This window comes from Hippocampus comes, unplaced genomic scaffold (assembly GCF_001891065.2).
Source record: "Hippocampus comes isolate QL1 unplaced genomic scaffold, H_comes_QL1_v1.1 scaffold1, whole genome shotgun sequence".
Taxonomy (NCBI): Eukaryota; Metazoa; Chordata; class Actinopteri; order Syngnathiformes; family Syngnathidae; genus Hippocampus; species Hippocampus comes.
The window spans coordinates 2,720,110-2,735,750 of record NW_017805010.1 but is presented as its reverse complement, the minus strand read 5'-3'; the positions used below and the strand labels follow the sequence as shown (position 1 = coordinate 2,735,750).

Here is a 15,641-nt window from a genome sequence, read left to right as displayed (position 1 = left end):
GGGTATCAACTGTGCTTTGACGCCACTTGGTTGTTTGATAGTAAATGATTTATTCCAAAGCAGGAGTGTCAAATTCGTTTTCATTGTGGGCCACGTCATAGTTTGGGTTTCTCTCAAAGGGCTGTAATGACTGTGGAAAGCAAATACATGTATGATATTACGTCCATACAATTTCTCCGAAATGTTATTGTTATATTGTAATTGTATTTGAATTTGAATTTAGAAGAAAAAAATAGTGGCAACCACATTTAAATGAAATAAGGATTTGTTAAAAAAAAAACGCTTGGAATCATGTCATATTTGCGATTATTTAACATTTTGCAATAGATTTTCTCCAATCTGAAAAGACCTCGCTCCTCACCCAAAGTCACCTGTGATAGCCTCCAGTTCACCTGCGACCCTAATGTGGGACAAGCGCCATGGAAAATAAACGGATGAGTGATTTACATATGAATCGTACATTTTAATACCCAATATAAGTCTAAAGCAGAGTAATGTAACTGGAATGAATTGCACGAGTCCAATGCTGCCACTTTGAGGCAACATGGAGAGGCGCGACTGACCATGCGCTGTAACACAACTATGCCGCCAGGGGGCGCCCATCTCTCTCCGTCTCGCTCTCTCTCTCGCGTTCTCTCTCTCGCTCTCTCTCTCTCTCTCTCTCTCTCTCTCTCTCTCTCTCTCTCTCTTTTTCTCGCGCTGGATTATTGAATGTCTGAGCCCAACTGCTTCACTCTCATTCATGTTGGCTGCTGCTCTCCTGTGCGCAGGAAGCTGCCGAGCTGAGTTTATGGACCGGAGCTGATTCTGCTGCCGCCTGACATCTCGGCCGGGAATTTAAAGGACTGCACCTCTGTTGCTCCCATGACATCTTTCATGAGTTTTTCTGAAGGCAGAAAATACAGTTAAGGACTGTTTGAACCAGTAAGTACTAAACTTTTTGTCCGCACTTGTTCCATCCATGCACCCATTTAAAGTGTGCGCCGCGGTCATTCCGGATTCTCCGAACCTTTTCTCACTGTTGTGTTTTCTCTCATGTTGTCCGCTTTTCACGAATAGACTGGGTCTGTTCATGAGCTTCTCTTTCCATTCCATCAAAACGTGTTCGTTTGTGCGCACGCGAGGACGCAGACGCTCTTGCAAACCGACCGACACTCCTTTTCCTTACCCGAGTGGTGCTGCTCAAGTTCTTTTAAGGCGGGAGTTGGCTTCAAATCCTGCGTGGTTCCGTCTTGAACGTCCTCGTTCTTGTGTGGCCCAATTCGCAACGTTGCACCATTATAAATATCAAAATGTGTCCATAATTCAGGTGTCACACCTACAACGATTTCCACAAAGGTTTCACACTCTGCGCCGTAAAGTCTCGTCTCTCCACGCATCCACCTACTGGTCACAGCATTAGGGACACCTGCACGGTCTCATCGTCCAACACAAGCGCTGCATAAAAATAAAAAAAAGAGGAGGAAAAGAAAAGCTTATGCTTAAATAATAATGCTCACGTCTGACATTGACACTGTTAGGTGGTAAACGATTTAATAACCTCAATGGTGTTTCTAATCTACTGCTTTCTCACAAGGTGGCCAAAATATTACGCCTCTGACTCTCTGAAGTGCGATGCAGTGCAGTAACTTTAACTGGCGGATATAGTTCATAGGGTTCTATAGCTCACAGGTGTCAAATGTAAGGCTCGAGGGCCGGATGTGTCCTGCCACATTATTTTGCATGGCGCACAACAGCATGCTACAATTTTACCTTGACTTTAAAACATGTTAATCACCGTGAAAAAAAAAAAAATCTAATGATAAAATGCAGGGGCAATTATGTCATATGATGGGGGGTGATTATTAGGGTTCTTGCTTCTGGTTCTGGGTTCATGTCAGCAAACAAATACACCACAGCTGAGCTTCTGGATAGCTTACGTCACCGGCTGTTTTAATTGGAATTTAATTACATCTGTGAAAGATGACATTTTTTTGGGTGGGGAGGGTGGGGAAGTGTGTTCCCTCACGGCACCAAATGTGAATCATCAAACCAATTTGCATATGTCACTGTAATTGTTGGTGTGCTGTTATATTGCACCCTGAGGTAATTGTAACAAAGAGATGGCTCGTGTGAAAACAAGTTTGACACCGGTACCTAATGTTATGGGCGCTGAGCAAATGCAACGGTTGGGCACATGTGAAAGAACTAAATAGAAGTGGCGTCACTTTTTTTTTTTTTTGTTAACTTAGAAAGTGAAGTTGGCTGATCAGTGCCAAGGCTGCCCCAAGGTATGAATATGTGTGCGCTCCGGAAGCTCATCGCATTCTTTGTCATCATTCTTTGCCTGTACAGGCGCTTGCAAAAGTACACTGAACATCACTTGGACATGTAAAGTTGAGTGTTGCATAGTGACATCGTGATGGTGATACTCTGCCGTTATACTTGCAGTGGCGAGCTCAAAGTGAGTCAGAATCTGACTCTGACGTTACGTCTGCTTCTGGCAGCCTGTAACCTAATTACCTAATTTAGTCCCGCGGTCTTTATTATTAATTTGATCCCACTCCTTTGTAGAAGTGTGCGTGTGCCTGGTACTTTCACAGTTGAGCCTTTATTTCAAGAAGAGGATACAGTCTCTGGTCCCCAAATCACAAAATCAAAGTACTATGCTTTGGGGAAGCCTAATTAATGTGTTTTATACAGCATGTGGCAAAAGCTTTGGTGCTCTTGTCATGGAAGGTTGGTCAAAAAAACTATTACGTCTTAGAATACCCAAACGTAACATCTTTGTAATCATGACCAAATTAGGGCATATGCTGCAGTATTTGTGTGCAAATTGTAACTGCTTCAGTGTGGCATGTTTGTGGAGCGTCACAGCGAGGAATTGACAATGAATTAGACTTCCAGCAAATTATAGTCAGAGATGGCTTTCTCTGCCCGTGAATTTATTTTTGATGCCGATTTAAAAAAAAAAAAAAGTTTTTTTTTTTTTTTTTTTTTTAAGTTCACCTCTAAATGCTTGCGCAAGACAAATATTGCCATGCGTTGTCATTCATAGCTATGACGTTTTGGAAAAAAAATCCACCTGTTGCTGAACCTAACCCTTTATTCATCAATATTACTTTATTACGATTATGATGATGATAATGATTATAAGTAGTAGTAGTATGAAAACCTGATGTGCTCAGATTCAGAATCAGCACCAACCCCCCCCCCAAAAAAAAACAAAAACATCCAAAATAGTTGACTTGCATCTCTGATTAAAAGACATGCTAAATATTTCTTGACCAATGCTTTTTTTCAAGGCCCTAGGAATACCCCTGAATGTGCTGAACTCCTGCATCTGTGCCGGTGCAGGAATTTAATTTGTTGTGGATGCAGCTTGACTCATCATAGCTGACATGTCATGTTGTGCATCTTTAGAATGAAAAGAAAGTTGTTGAGACTGAATCTATTCTTTTACGGCACATGTTATAGGAAACGCCGACTTTTCTTTAGAAAGAGTTTTTTTGGAAAGTGTATTTTGGAATACCATTTCCATTCAGTTTCCTCGACTGCCCTGACAATGACTGAACAGCCGCACGGTTCAATGTTGGCTCCTCACCACCTCGCCTTGCAGGAACCTGCCTTGTTTTGACCAAAGCACCAACTGCTTCAACTTTGCTGTGTCTGTTGAAGGAGGTGGTGGTGGTGGTGGGGGGGGGGTGCTTTCTGCTAACAGTCGACCACGCACCCTGCGGTCTTTGTGTGCAGAGCGTCTTCATACTTGAAGTGCCTGCAGCGTGTCGGATGGCGTTGTCGCACCCCCATAAAGCCGCGCTGGCGTGCGCTCCTTGCAACAAGTCGCAGGATGTCATAGATGGGACGTTTTCAGATTTAAATGCGGTTCGGGCCGCCGCGGTGGCAGCTTGCTCACCACGCGCTTCTACTTGTGAGCTGAGAACGTAAACCATCATGGCAGGGCCAAACACCAGTTAAGGTCCAAATTACAACAAGATGTCAGGAAGTCATTGCTGGAATCAAAACTTTTATCAGCCAGTCTAAGTTGGCCAAGTCATCCATTTAAATACAGGCTAAGGAGGTTAGGAAATGGAACAGTGTGGTGGTCTTTGTTTCAGATGTTAGTGGTGGAGTAAAAATGAGCAAACCGGTGCAGACTTATCATTTTCGGGCCCGATTATTCATACAACATGCTTTTCAACTAAAAACAAAGTAAATATGTTATTGTTGATTATTTTAAAAACAGACTTCAAAAGTGGAAGTTAATGCAAAACTCCTGCCCGTTATTATTTTGAAAAGATCTATTATCGGCAGACATCATCTGCTCTTAATCCACCGGGCCCTTGTTCGATTCCCAAAAAGTCCACCCATGTATATAAACGCCATTATGCCAACTACCTACAACAACAAAGTCACTCTAAAATAATGGTCAAGTCCTCCGATGGGACCCTATTTTAATTATATATTTAATTTAATATTTAACTACATAATTTAATTATAATGCAGTAAAAAGGAATCGAGGGAGTTAGGTCTGTCAATAACTACTTGGATTTGTGCACACAGACATGAAGGAAGATATTTCACAAACACACAAAAAAAAGTGGTCAAGAGTCAAAAATCGATATAAAAATAGAAAAAAGTAAAATGACATTATTTTATGTCATTCGGCTTAAAAATTACTGTACATGGGAAAAGCAAACCATGCACAGTACTGTACTACATCGTCATTTACATCCGATGGCGTCCGTCACCAAGGTGGTGCCCTCGGTCACCTGGTGATCCACCAGTGACGAAACGTGATTTTCTTGGAACGTTGTCAAAGTCATCATTGGAAAATGTGAACATTGGCAGAGATGTGTGAAAACAGTGTTGTCGTTTGACAATTATCTGTTTCCTAATAATTGTGACATATTAACGTGATCAGTGTCTTCTCATAAATTATCTTTAATCATATCATAATGTCAATCAAGTGAAGCAAAATGCGTGATTGCAGAAATGTGTGTCAACCTGAAGTACTGTGGCTCTCACTTTCAAATATTTTAGTGACCCCTGTCCTTCCTTCCTTGGTTGCATTTTTTTTTTATCTTTCCCCGGTGACAGTAACTACAAATCTCTACTTTAATGTGAAATAAACAGGAAGCAAAAGTGAGGGTAAAACGAAGTAGAAAGAGAGCGTGAAGGAGCTTTTTAAAGTTCTTGCTATCATTTTGCCGGGAAGGTCAAGCACGTCAAACAGAGTGGTTGGATTGAAATAGTTCCTCTTCTAAGAGGAGATGCTGTGCTCTGATGTGACGGCTAAGCGCAAGACCCCTTTTTGCTCGCTTCTAAAACACAAACACTTTTTCCCAAGATGAAACCATCAACTTGTCGAGAAAGTTTTTCAGATCAACACCTGCTCTGTAGTCAGATGAACGTTGCGTCAACTGGATACTGACTGCGTCTCCCGTCCTTGTGCGTGAGTGCGTTTGCATCATTCCTGCCGTTGTTTAGTCAGCGATTAAAATCATTTTAGCATGTATTTTTTTCATCTGCAGAGCATACAGCTCGTGCTGTGTAGTCCCAAAGGACCAATTTAGGCCTGCTCTGTGCAGTCTGAACAGTTGAGACAGCAGAATAATCAGTGCAGTGCCGTCGTCTGTGTGTGTGTGTGTGTGTGTGTGTGTGTGTGTGTGTGTGTGTGTGTGTGTGTGTGTGTGTGTGTGTGTGTGTGTGTGTGTGTGTGTGTGTGTGTGTAGTACAGCGGTGGTCCCCAACCTTTTTTTCAACCAGGGACCGGTTCATGAGAATATCCATTTTTGCAAAGACTGGCAACCATTCGTCGACAGCAGGGTTGGTGTTGCTCATGTGTATTCCCAAGAAGAAATTAATAAATTGGCAGTGGTGACGACGTACTTTCCCAATTAAGAAAAAAATTGGTTTTGTTTCCCCCACCCCCAAACCCCAAATCGATCAATACAACCCGGTACCGAGCCACAGACGAGTGGCTTTGAACCACTTCAGTATACAAAAAAAATTTTCATGATGTTTACTATCCTGCCGCAATATTAGTCCTTAACATTTCTCGGAAACATGCACACACACACGCACACACACACACACACACACACACACACACACACACACTTGGCCATCCCATTCAGCCTTCCCAACCCCTTTTGTCATACCGTGAGTAGCTCCTGACTCTTACGTTTCGATGACTCTCCAAAGCGTTGCCTTGAAAAACAAAAAAAGTAATATAAAAATTTTAAAAATCAAAATCAAAATAAAGAACAAACCCGACTTTGTTGTACCGGTATATGAAACTCTTATAATATTTGAAAATTAAAAAACAAAACCAAAACCTGAATTTCTCCTTCAAACAGGAATTTCAACTTCAACCCTTTCAGGGACAGCGGTTACAACAGCTTATCGTGTTCTCAGGGTACAGGTTATCAGGTGCATGAAAGGGTTAAATGTCAGGAAGAAAACACTGAACAAGAATAATGTTCAGACCCATGATAGCAGTTTTAGTCGTCTAAGCTTTACCGAGACAGTTGAGCTGAGATGCGGCTGTTGAGATTTTTCGTCATTAATCTGGGAAATAAACGCTAAAATGTTTCCACCCCCCAACTTCCCACACACACCCCCTTGCTCATGTACCTCGAGGGGCACGTGTACCCCTGGTTGGGAAACAATGCGTAGGAGCACAAAGATGATTTTTTTTTTTTTTACTGACGCCGACGTATTACCAATATATCCGTCATTGCGGTTCTAGTTAGTTCTCCATCATGCTGTTCCAATTTTCCTGTTTTTTTTTTTTTTTCTCTGTCTCGGCAGCATTCCTACTCATGATAACATGACGTTAGGTCGAGATTTTATTGAACCCCAAAGAAATTCTTTCATGTTTAATAACATCCGATCCAAGATCAGGTCACGAGGGCTTATTTATCCTTGTCAGAGCAAGGCCCTACTTATTTTAAAGGAGAGCTGATCCAAGATATTTGCGGTAGCTGAGGTCAGACAGTAAACGTTTTTGTTGAGGCTCCAGACGTGTCCGTTTTCAACACACATTTCATCTTCAGTTCTTATTTTCCTGGTAAGAACAGAGCCGAATGGAATGACCTTTTAAGATGCGCAAATGCATATTGATCGGAAACAAAAGTACCAGGAGATCATTGCATAATATTTTTTAAATTCCCTAAAACCTGTTCAGGAGGGCGGCACGGTGGTCGACTGGTTAGCACATTGGCGGCACAGTGTAGCGGTGCAGGGTTCGATTCCAGCTCCGGCCTTCCTGGGTGGAGTTTGCCTGTTCTTCCCGCGCCTGCGTGGGTTTTCTCCGGGTACTCCGGTTTCCTCCCATATTCCAAAAACATGCATGGCGAGTTAATGGGACTAATCTAAATCATCCTGAGGTGTGAATGTGAGTGCGTGTGGTTTGCGACCAGTTCAGTGAATTAGAAAATGGATGGATGGGTGGATGCATGGATACTTTTATACCGTATGGCAAATTAATATTAGGTGTAACATTTAAATTTAAAAAAACATGCCCACTTTTGGTAACATGTTCAACAGTAACACACATGTAACATGGGAGTTTCACAAACATATGACATCTGGAAATTGTGCATGTCACGTATTGCGTGCTTCTGTCTCCTGTCTTCTTTTCCTTCATGCACAGGAGTCCAAATAAGTGACTGGAGAAGGCATCAGTTCGTCAAAGAAACGACGTCCTTGAGGAAAACAAATGAGGCGAGAGATGAGGAAAAATGTGAGAAAATGAAAGAAATGAGATGTGTGTGGGGAGGGGGGGGGGCAGCATCCGTAAGCAGTGAGGCAAAGAGGAGGGATTGGAAAACAGTGACAGTGAGTTTTGTTGGGTTAGTACCGCACAGACATGTACTTGTTACTCTTCGCATTGTGATTGTGAGCGCTCGGAAGTGAGGACAGGAAGGTGAGGTGCAATGGGAAAGTTCACATTGGATAACGTGGACAGGAACATTTATGATTGTCATGCAGGGTTTTTTTTTTTGGTGGTGTACATTAAACATTTGCAGTATTAAGCGACAAAGGTTGTTTAGCGCGGCCGCCTCGCAGTGCAGAGTTCAATTCCGGCTCCAGCCTTCCTGGGTGGAGTTTGCACGTTCACCCCGTGCCTGCATGGGTTTTTTCAGGGTATTCCGGTTTCTTCCCACATTCCGAAAATATGCATGGCAGGTTAACGCAGCACTCCAAATTGTCCCTCGGTGTGATTGTGAGCGCGGATGGTTGTTCGTCTCTGTGTGCCATGGATTGGTCAGGGTGTACCCCACCGACTACCCAAAGACAGCTGGGAGAGGCTCCAGCACGCCCCGGGGTCCTTGCGAGGATAAGCGGATCAGAGAATGGATGGATGGATTGGTGGATTGTTTTGCATTAGCACAGCAGTTTCACTGACTTTTTTTGTTTCCAGAGCACCAAAATGATCACACGGTAACATTCAGGAATGAGAAGATCGGTTCAGCAACAGGTGGAAGCAATGGTGACTCAACTGAAATGAGCTTTTGGGGTAGCACCAATTCAACGAATTTTATGTCAGTCTTTTTGAATCATGCGTGGATTCTAAAGACAAACGTTTTATTCCCAGTAGGGCACGTAGACAAACAGGGACAGACACTAACATTCACACCATCACTGAGTGGGAGTCGAAACTGTGCTCGCTGCAAAGAACCACAAAAACATCAGTGACCAGACATTATTCAATTTCAACCCAAAACAGCCTTGATCAGCACGAACAGAGCGAGCACGAGTTCTGTTCCTTCTGCTGCCGGCCGACAGAAGCTCACTTTGCAGTCCGCGTTGTGTTTTAAACATCTGCGAAAAGCCTCCTGGCACGGGCCCACTTGGCTCAGTGTTGAGGAGGAAATAAATGAAGGTATCATAACTGCTGAGTCAGAGAGAACAGTGACCCTCCCTCTGATCATCTCACACACAAATTGAGGCTCACCTCATTTTGTTGAGTGCTCAGTCAAACGTGTGTGTGTGTGTGTGTGTGTGTGTGTGTGTGTGTGTGTGTGTGAGGGAAAGAGAGAGAGCGAGAGAAAGAGAGGTGACTGTAAGTTTGTGTCTGACTTTGAGGAACAGGATTAGCGGACCGTGGGTTGCATTCTCTCATCGCTCATGAAAAGTGGAGCGTGTGGGTTCATCAGTGTTTTGCACAAGGACACACCAGAAGGGATGCTCTCATACTGCCTGGAGCAGCTGACTTCGGCATACAACTTAGCTTCTTTTTGCATATATTTTGGACTTTTGCTGGATGGTCAGGGACGGCGATGACTCAGGAACTGATTTATTCATTGGAACATCTTGAGAAAACAAGTCGTTTGACGCAGCTAACCCCTTTTCAGTTCATCTGAGTGGTACATGTACCAAAGTTGCTTCAAAGTGGACACACAAGATATCGAACACACCCGCGATAAAATGACGCCTTGCAATCCATCCATCCATCCATTTTTTGGTCAGCTTATCCTCACGAGGGTCGCGGGGCGTGCTCGTGCCTATCCCAGCTGTCTTCGGGCAGTAGGCGGACGACAACCTGAACTGGGTGCCAGCCAATCGCTGGGCACACATAGACAAAAAAAACATCCATGCTTACAATCACACTTAGGGACAATTTAGAGAGTTCCATTAACCTGCCATGCATGTTTTGGGAATGTGGGAGAGAACTGGAGTACCTGGAGAAAACCCACTCAGGCACTGGGAGAACATGCAAACTTCACATCGTGAGACCGAAACCGGAATCGAACCCTGCACCTCTGCACTGTGATACCGACCATCGGGCCCTGCGATTGGCTGGCAACCAGTTCCGGGTGTCCCCCGCCTACTGCCCAAAGACAACTGGGATGGGCTCCAGCACACCCCGCCACCCTTGTGAAGATAAAGCGGGTCAGAAAATGGATGGATGGACTTCATAATGGCCGAGCAGTACTGTGGATGACTGGTTAGCGCGGCTGCCTCACAGTTCGTAGGTTCAGAATTCCAATCTCGGCTCCATTTATATTCCGGCATATGTTGCGTATGTATATATTATTTACAATATATTTGTCTAGATGTGGCCATATTCTCAAAGTTCCTTCCGCTGTTCCTCTTTCGGTGTTTTGCAATTCTGTCACCTTCAAATTTCCCAACATGCCATGTGAAAGCGCGGACAAAGTGAAGGATATGGATGATGGAGCACATAAGCGGCGTGCTGTTGATAGTAAATGCTTCCATTTCCCGCCCCGAAGCAAAGTGGAACAGTGCAGGGTCAGAAAAATGATGAAACGTATCTAATGCACCTTGAGGTTTTGGGCTTGAAAGTATTGCGACTTGGACGTTGATATTGGCCCATGTATCACGAACTTTACAAGCCGGTGGACACATGGGGAAGCATTGTGAGGCGACGCCGGCACGGTGCTTGCAAATGGATCAGAAATTGGACTGAATGTGTCGAATTTTGTGGAAGTGGCAACAAAAGCTTTTTTTTTTTTTTTTTGTTAGTGCAACGAATGCATTCAATAAAGTCTGCCTAATGGGGCTTTCTGTGATTTCCTTTTTTTTTTCTTTTTTGCTTTTGTCCCTATTTGTCTTTTTTTTATCCATTCTTCACACTTGTGGAAGTGAGTGCTATTTTCCTCTCTTGTCTGTTTATTCTCTGTCTTGCTCCCTAAGTGTCCTTTACTCTCTTTAACCAAAAGAATGAAAGAAATCTGGGTTTATATTTTTACTGTAGTTTTATTGCTCTCGCTTGTGCTTTTTACTTGAGCCCCTCAGGCAGGTGTGTCCCACCCCGATGCTTGAGGGCCCCTATCTAGCATGTTTTGGATGTCTCCCTCCTCCAGCACAACGGATTCAAATGATCGGGGCCCTGATCAGGCTTCTCGAAGCTTGCTGATGAGCTGATCATTTGGATCAGGCGTGTTGGAGGAGGGAGGCATTTAAAACATGCTGGATCGGATCCTCTGTGAATCGGCGGGTGGACACTTCTGCCCTAAAGACTCAATACAAGGCTAATTTGTTAGACTTCTTGTTCATGATTCTTGTTGGGCTTCCAAGCGATTTGGGTCTGGGTTGCCCTGTCTGATTATTGTTCCATGTCAAAGCAAGAAAACAATAGACTTTGAATACTTTAAATTCGATTAATATCCATTAATGCTCTACTAATCTTTTAGAACAGTTTGAATACATTTTTAAAACATGATTGTTGAGCTATAATTAAAAAAAAGGAAGCGAAATCTGTAAAATGGTCAAAATGTTGCCCACCATTATTACCTGTGCAGACATCATTAAAATAATGTTTTAGTGTCTTCACAAGTGCATCCATCCATCTACGTTTCTTATCGGGTTCAGAGTTGTGGGGAGCTTCAGGCTGTCTCATTGCGACTCGGGGGGAAAAAGGCAGACTGCAGCCTGGCCTGGTAGCCAGTCAGTGATCAGGAGCACGTACAAGCGCAGACAAACAATCACAGTCCCATTCTGACTGTCACTGAGTGGGAATTGAAGCTACTGCGCCCACACCAAAGCCAGACGAGTGAACTATGACACCCAAGTTCAACACTGTTCAAAGTAAATCATAAGCACAAATACTTTTTCAGCTCCGAAGGCGGAATGAAACTGGCATCAAATCGATCAAACATTCCTAATGGTCAATTACTTTACATAAATCCGGTGCATATTCTTCTTCTCTTTTCTTTCAGATTCTGTGTCATGAAAATACTAGATGAATCAAAAGTCAGATAAGCACACTTTTGATTCCCGTCTCCATAGTTACCATTTATTGGTGGTTGTTCCTTTGCCGTGTAATTGTTCTTAAATGGAATCTGACACATTTTGGAGAAGAAAACAGCACTGGCAATCTTTCACTTCTTATTTCCTAATGTCAGACCAAGAAGCATCTGCTTCTGAATATGCGACTGACGCATCTCCGACGACTCTCACATCCTGTGTTTATTTGTATGTGTGGGATGATGTCTTCGTGTGCGCAGAGCAGCATGCTGATGTGTGTATGTAACTTAGTGAAATTGTTGATGTGACTATAACGTGTTTGAGTCCGACGGTTTGTGTGTGGAGCCACCGGGGGCCACGGGTTTGCTTTTAAGCGCATTCTTTCTTCCGACGAAATGGCGGAAAGGGAATCGTTTCAAGGCATTTCATTTTTCCTAGTGGATTTGAGCGGCTCCTGCAGGACCTCAAGCCATGTTTTTCTTCAGTAGTGTAGATATACTGTGGAATATCTAAAATTCCATTCATTACTTTATTTAAAAGGGTCCCTTCTACTGCTGTGTGAGCAGCCTGGGTTTGGTGCCGGTGTGAATGGAAGTGGGAATGATGAATCACAATGAAAAAAAAAAATTCTGTGTTTGGCCATGACACCAACAGTGAAAAAAATATCTTAAGTGTGCACCTGCAAAAACAATAACCTGCTTGAAGATTCAGAGACGGAAGCGTTGACACTTTCCTCCCAAGTTGGACACATTACCACAGTGGTAAAAGTTAAAAGTGTTTTTGGCATGACAGCTACTGTTGCATTTCGGTCCAGCTGTTTTGTTTTTGGTTCTGATAGACAAATAGTGTTAATATTGCTTATGTTATGAGAATTAAGGTGAATATTTTGACAGAGGATACCGCATTTTCTGCACTATAAGGCACAACTTCAATGAATGGCCAATTTTAAAACTGTTTTCATATATATATATATATAGGGCGCACCCCATTCTACGGCACATAGAAGTGACAATAGTGGCTGCGGTTGCATTATGCATCCACTAGATGGAGTTACGGTAAAGGGAATACAATACAATATACTACAGCTTTATTTATTTCGAGCCTTCACATCCGCTGCAGCTGCAACAAAGCGCTTTACAGAACATTTAAAATACTACGTCAATGAAATCAGAATATTGATCCATATATCAGGAACATCGGATTATAAGGTGCACTGTTGGCTTTTGAGAAAATTGAATGCTTTTAGGTGCGCCTTATAGTGCGCAAAATACGTTAGTTGCATTATGTTTAGAAAAAAACTCAAAATCTTAATGTCAATATGTTTATGTTGTAGGTGTCAATGATTTGCCAGCCTTATGCTAAAGTCTTGAGTGTAGCATACTCACCCGTCCTCATTTTCAAGCAGTTATAACCTCGTAATAATGCGACTTCATCTATGCAACTGATTTAATCTTTTGTCGTTGTTGACAGTTGGAGTAAAATTTCGACTTCAATACTCTAACTGCAGATTTACCATAATGGTGGTGAGGGAGCTTTGTAGCAGAGGTTCAACTGTAGGCTGTGATAGCACATGATGTACACCTTAGCATGACTTCTCCATCAAACACATTTGTCATGCGTGTCACCATGTGTCGCTTTAAAACTGAGTGACACGTGAGTTTAGCGAATGGCTGTGGAGATAGGATGGATACGCAAACATGGAAAAGTGATACTGCTCATTCTGCAATTTAAGAGGGAACTATTAGGTGGCGTGACTGGAACTTTGGGCATGAAACATCATCTGTGATGTTGTGACACAGACATTTTATGCTCTACATATAAAGAAAAAATAAAACAACTACAAAATAAACACCTCTTGTTTTTTTTTTTGTTTTTTTTTTAAATCAAGCCTTTGGTATCACTTTTATGGTGAACATTTGTATTCCCATCTTCCCGACAGAAACACTGTGAGGAAGATTTTTATCTTCTCATCTCAACATCTTACAAATCAAAGAAGTTGACACAGCCTTGTGTCTGAGTGTCTAAATCAGTGGTTGTCAACGATTGCCAACTTGAGACCCTGAGACTTTTGTTTGCTTCAAAGTCCTGAGCCATTTTAAAGAAGTTAAGAACGAAAATAATTTTTTTTGGTCTCAAAATAGCTTCTGAAAATACCTCTACAGCATTTTGAGACACAGTTTAAAATAGTTTGAATTCTCACTGGATGCATATTTCTGAGCGCAAACTATTGTTTGCTGATGTGTGCCCTGCGATTGGCTGGCAACCGGTTCAGGGTGTACCCCGCCTACTGCCCGAAAATGGCTGGAATAGGCTCCAGCACGCCCGCGACCCTCATGAAGATAAGCAGATTAAAAATGGATGGACGGATGAATTTCTCCAGCCAACTCGTTGGCCTAAATTCATTTAGCAAGCATCAACGTGGTGACTCCATGTTGATTGTCTGAACTGGACTTTCATCACAGACAGCCTGCAAAATTTGCAAACAGTCTTGTTTTTTTGCACTCCATTCGTTCCCCGCCTTCATTCTCAGCAACCCTGTTTGGGTTCTGGAAATGATTACTGTGCCAGACGGACCAATCAGATAAGGCAGCAGCGACTGCAATGGGTCATGGGCAAGGGTTAGGGGTCGAATTCCTTGCTCCCTGATTAAAACCTTTCTTTGCAGTGTTAGATGGTAAACTGTCACAGCTGTGAGGCATCGCACAAAAACGAAGTGTTGCATTTGAAGGATGATGTCACAATGACTCCTTTACTGTGCTGCGTCCATTAGCATTGTTTAACAGAAAGGGATGTTTTGGGCGATCCGTTTTCTGTCAATCCTCCATTTGCTGAACCACAGAAAATTGCGTGTTATTTTTTTTCAATCTTAGCCTAATATGCAGCTGTGTTGTGCTCTCAATGTCAAAAGTGACCTTGGGCAATTGTTGGCTAAGCCTGAACATTGCTGATGCCCATTTATGTAATTCCTCTTTCAACATTTCCTTCACACCCGCATCCATAGCTCATTTTTTCCACATTTTGTGGCCAGGAAGGAGCAGTTCCACAGAGCCAGAACAAGGCCGGAGCACATGACTCTTTCATGTCTGGGCCGCAGGTTGACTTCTCAACACCATGTTGCCGTACACTGTTTCAACTTCAGTGCTTATACACGCAAACACATTTGTATGTTGATGATGTGTGGAACTCTGTTGAAAAGAAACATGGCCATGCTGAAAAGCCGTATGGGCTACAGTGACAAATTGAAAGGGATTACTTCTCAAACCCAATGAGTCTATCAACTCTACTCCAACATCTGGTTGTGTGTACGGGGGCGTTTGTACATGTGTGTGTGTGTGTGTGTGTGTGTGTGTGTGTGTGTGTGTGTGTGTGTGTGTGTGTGTGTGTGTGTAATTCCGAAAGATTGGCGCAACCCTACTCCAGAAGTCCTTTAGGGAAATGAATTGGGCTGATGCTGAGAGGGGCCAGATTAACTGATTTTATCACCACAAATGGGACTTGTTTTCACGATCTGAGGAGATTTCCTCTTATTTCACTCACTCGCTTGCTCTTTTGCTCTCTCTCTCTCTCTCTCTCTCTCTCTCTCTCTCTCTCGCTCACACACACACACACACACACACGCGCGCGCACACACACACACACACACACACACTGAGGCGCAAACCATTAGCATGCGTGAGCGTAAGTCTTCTTGTTTACACTCTGTCACCGTTTAAGGATGCACATTTTCAGACAGATGTCGCTAAATCGGAGTGTAACATCTGTCATAGGCAATGGAAGTCTCTTGGCTATTTTCACATCTTGCACAGGCATGAGTCTGTTTCAGGCGGCAGGCGATCCATGAGTCGTGACATTGAGTGTCCTTCTTCGGTCTCGGAGAGAAAGTACAGTCAGCAAGGGGATAGAACACATTGCCACAATGACCTGAATGACCTGACTGAACT

The 15,641-nt window shown here is 43.1% G+C and overlaps 1 protein-coding gene across 1 annotated transcript in view; it reads left to right on the top strand.

Moving 5' to 3' along the window:
• Positions 1-715: 715 nt before the first annotated feature.
• The window catches only part of LOC109511795 (plexin-A1-like), a 202,670-nt gene continuing 187,744 nt past the window's right edge, over positions 716-15,641 (top strand). Inside the window, exon 1 of the mRNA XM_019863124.1 lies at positions 716-924. The gene's annotated coding sequence lies outside the window, so the exon portion shown is untranslated. The remainder of the gene's footprint in view (positions 925-15,641) is intronic.